Source organism: Dipodomys ordii, unplaced genomic scaffold (genome assembly GCF_000151885.1).
Source record: "Dipodomys ordii isolate 6190 unplaced genomic scaffold, Dord_2.0 Scaffold161, whole genome shotgun sequence".
Classification (NCBI taxonomy): domain Eukaryota; kingdom Metazoa; phylum Chordata; class Mammalia; order Rodentia; family Heteromyidae; genus Dipodomys; species Dipodomys ordii.
The window spans coordinates 3,717,744-3,721,973 of NW_012267377.1; positions in this window are offsets into that span (position 1 = coordinate 3,717,744).

Below are 4,230 nucleotides of genomic sequence, written 5' to 3' on the forward strand. Positions count from 1 at the left end.
CCAGAAGTGGTGCTGTGGCTCAAGTGGTAGAGCACTAGCCTTGAGCTGAAGAGCTGAGGGACAGTGCCCAGGCCCAGAATTCAGGCCCCACGACCGGACCCAAAAAAAAAATTAAAAAAATATACTGTCTTAAAGAAAAAAAATCCCAGGGCTGGGAAGGTGGCTCAGTGGTAGAGTGCTTGCCTTACATGCATGAGGCCCTAGGTTCGATTCCTTAGCACCACATAAGCAAAAAGAAAAAAGCCAGAAGTGGCTCTGTGGCTCAAGTAGTAGAGCACTAGCCTTGAGCTGAAGAGCTGAGGGACAGCGCCCAGGCCCAGAGTTTAGGCCCCACGACCGGACCCCCCCCCAAAAAAAATCCCAGGAAGTGGTGCTAGGGCTCAAAGTGGTAGAGCATTGGTCTTGAGCAAAAGAGTTCAGGGGCAGCGCCCAGACCCTAAGTTCAAGCCCTACAGCCTACCAAAAGAAAAGAAAATCCCACAGTGGGTTATAGTTTTGTTCATGAGTCCTAAGGTTCTAAACCACATCAATTCATTTGTTCCTTTTCTTTAGTATTCCCAAGTCGGGGTGTGTGTGTGTGTGTGTGTGTGTGTGTGTGTGTGTGTGTGTGTGTGTGTGTGTGTGTGTGTGTGTGTGTGTGTGTGTGTTGCTGTGAGAAAAACAGCTTCAGTGAGGAAAAGTTAATTTGGCCCACAGATTCAGAGGTTTCAGTCCACTGTCACTTGGTTCCATTGTTTTCTGACCATTTTGAGAACAAAACATCACAGGGGTGAACTCGTGTCCATGGGTGGTAGACCACAGCTACTCACCTCATGGTGTCTGGAAGTAGAAGGTGGGCAAGGGGGGTCTCACTAACCACTGTCAAAGCCCATAAGCCCCACTTCCTCCAGCTCAGCCTCACTTCCAGAATGGCCATTACCTCCCAGGAATGCCAACAGAAGACAGTCAAGTCTTTACCATATAACCTTCAGGCTACATTTCAGATCCAAATCCTAACAGCATGGAAAGTATTAAGAAGGCACTTTCTGCTAAGTATGTTAAAGCAATTCCTCCATGTTCCACAGCAAGCCAAAGAGTTGATGCCTAGCCATTTAAAGCCCTGAATAAAGGGTTCCTTTATTGTTCTTGGGCATGAAGAACTTTGGATGGAGAGGTTTGGACATTCCCAACCAGTGTTCATCAAAATCTCAGTGAGCTTCTCCACTACTGTTGGGGATAAAGAACAAATCCCATTTTGTTTTGTTTCCAAAGTAGAAAACATTCCTTCCTTTTTCAAGTCCCATGAATAATTGATACTAAAGTAATACAGCATCCACCCATTTTGCCTGCCTGGCTTATTTTGTCCACCATTTTTCTTGAGACTGTGGGAATTTTCAATCTAGAACTCTGACTTCATCAACTTGCCTGTTTGTTTACGGCTCACTTCAAAGGCAATTGTTGACCTTTGCTCTACTATTTCTGTCTTCTATCAATGTTAAGATCTTGACAGAAAGCTGATGGATTCACTTTTCTTCCTTGTCTTTTCAACTATCTCATTTTATCCTTGATCACTAAAGATAGTTCTACTTTGTACGTGTGTGTGTGCCTTTCCTAGAGCTTCGACTCAGGGTTTGGGCACTATCCCTGAGCCTCTTGCCTCCCGCCTTCCTCTCTCTTCTATATCCACAGCCCCCTGTCCACGGCTCAATTTGTACAAAGCACTTGGATTCCAACAACTTCACCACTGGAACTTCCACGCAGGCTGAGCAGTACCAAGAACACTCAGACAGGACCCAAACAGTGCAAAGTATGCACTGACCCAGGAAGGCCAGCAGGACTCCTGCTCACTTCCTGTGTGTATGAGCATTGCAGTAGAGCCACAAGGAACAAAGACTTTCCTGCTGCCACAGTCAACAGGCCCAGAGCCACCCTGAGACTTAAGAGTGGATGTCTTCATCAGTGATAAGGCTTTACGTGTTCCTAAAATCATGTATCTCGCTGTCATTTAAGCATCCCCCTTGCTTTAAAAAAATCATGGCTGCCTATGTGGATGTTCTCTGGCTTGGCTTGATTAACTTACTAAAATCTCCAACTTAACGTTCTGTTCCTGGTTAGCCAGAGATGTGTGGGATTTTTTTTTAATTTCTTTTTCAAAGAAAAGGAGCCCACACAATTTACTTTATATAATTCTATGATTTTTTTTCCCACACACAATGACCAGCACAAAAGAAAGCTTTTTCAACACATGGCTTGGAGATTGAAAACACAATTTGAAGCCCAAGTGTTAGAAACAGATGTCTGAATGCTGAAGAGAAAGACAGAGATGATGGTATGGCAGCCACTTCCCACTTTTCTCCTAAGAAAAGTTCCAATATCTAACAGGGAGCCAAAGTCTGCTCACAGTCCCCCCACATCTACCTCTGGACCCCAACCTCTCTCATACACAGCGGTTTCCACAGAGAAGAGTATATACATGCATGCTATAGCTTGAATGTAGCTTGTCTCCAAAGGATTGCATGCTGAAAGCCTAGCACTCAGTGTGGCAGTGTTGAGGTTGTGGTACCTTTAAGCGGAGAGGCTCTGGTCTCTAGTCCCTGTGGGTCCATGCTGGTCTTATGGCTTGGGTTGGATCTTGCAGGAATTAATTTGTTTACAAGAGATCAGGTTCTTATAAAGCAAGACCGGCCATTATGCTTGCTGTCTTCTGCTCCATTTCTCCATGTTAGGACACAGCTAAAGGGAGCCCTTTCCAGGATGTACTCCTCTGTGATATTTGAACCTTTCAGCCCCCCAGAGTTGTAATCCAAATAAACCATTTCCCAGACAAAGTACTCAGCCTCAGTCCCAACATAAAATGGACTAGACAACTCAAATTTCAGCAAATGAGTTGAAGAAGGGCACTAGAATGGTATTCCATCTTGTCCTCTGAATTCCATTCCTGAATGACAGATAACAGACCCATTTCCCTGGACATAGAGTCTTTTCTTTATAGCCTGATAAGTTGTTTTCCTCAGCAGTGGTGACTCAGAGGAAATGTGTGGGTGACATAATTATTTTTCTTGTGCTTCTGCTAAGACGGACAGGCCATTGGGTTGGGTGGGAGGTTTCTGCTTTTAGCTTGTCAGGACCAGTGGTTGCTTTCGGTAAAGCTGTTCTGCACCATCCAGGCCAAACAATCTCCATTCCCATACTGCCCCTGGGAAAGAGGGCATCTCACTTGAGCCATAGCAATGAACTTCAGAAAAGAGGAGCTTGGCGAGTTCAGGCACTGAACCTGGGATGAGGACAAAATAAGCATTTAGAGTCATCCTGGACTCAGGAAGTAGAGCATCAAGTTATGGTTGTGAAACACAGAAGACAACCGCACCCAGCCCATGCACCACCCACATCTATGTTCATTTATGTGTCTGTGCATTCATTCTTCATTCAGCAGAATAGTCACCAAACATCATTTCATTCTTTCCAGAAAACTGGAAATGCAAACTTAAAGAAGGGAAGGCAAGGACTCAGCTTGCATGGTACTGGTCTTCTAGGAGAAAGGCACTGACCAGAAAATAAATTAACAAGGAACCAGGTGCTAGTGGCTTATGCTTAGCTACCTGGGAGGCTGAGATTAGGAGGATCAAGTCTCAAGGCCAATTGAGGCAGGAAAGTTTATGAGACCTCTCCCAAATGGAAAGGTGGATACAGTGGATTGAGTCTGTTGTCCTAAGCCAGGGTAAGAATCTTAACAAAGGTAAATGGAGTCCAGATGTGCATCCAGGAAGGAAATGAGACTTCTCTAAAAAATAACCAGCAGTCAAGCAGAGCTAGAGGGGTAACTCGTTACTAAAAACACCTGCCTAGCAAGCATGAGGACTGGAGTTCAAACCCAGGATTTCCAAAAAGGAAAGAAAGGAAGGAAAAGGAAAGAAGTTAACAAGGAAAACAGTTTCAAACAGAACATGTCAGGGCCAGGCTCTACTTGTATCTGAACCCAAGCCAGATAGGAACTTAGGAAACAGGAATCACTGAGTTGACAACAGTTCAGAAAGGATAAAGGGTAGCTTAATCAAAGGATCAAGCTACACTCTCAGCCATAACCTGAAGGCCACAGGGAAACAATACGATTCATGTCTTAGTAAGTGGTTTGATCCACATGACCCCTGTTTTGGTCAAAGATTTTTTTTTAATTTAAATTTTATTTTATTTGTGAACATGCTGTACAAAGGAGTTACAATTACATGGGCAGGATAATGCGTACATTTCTTA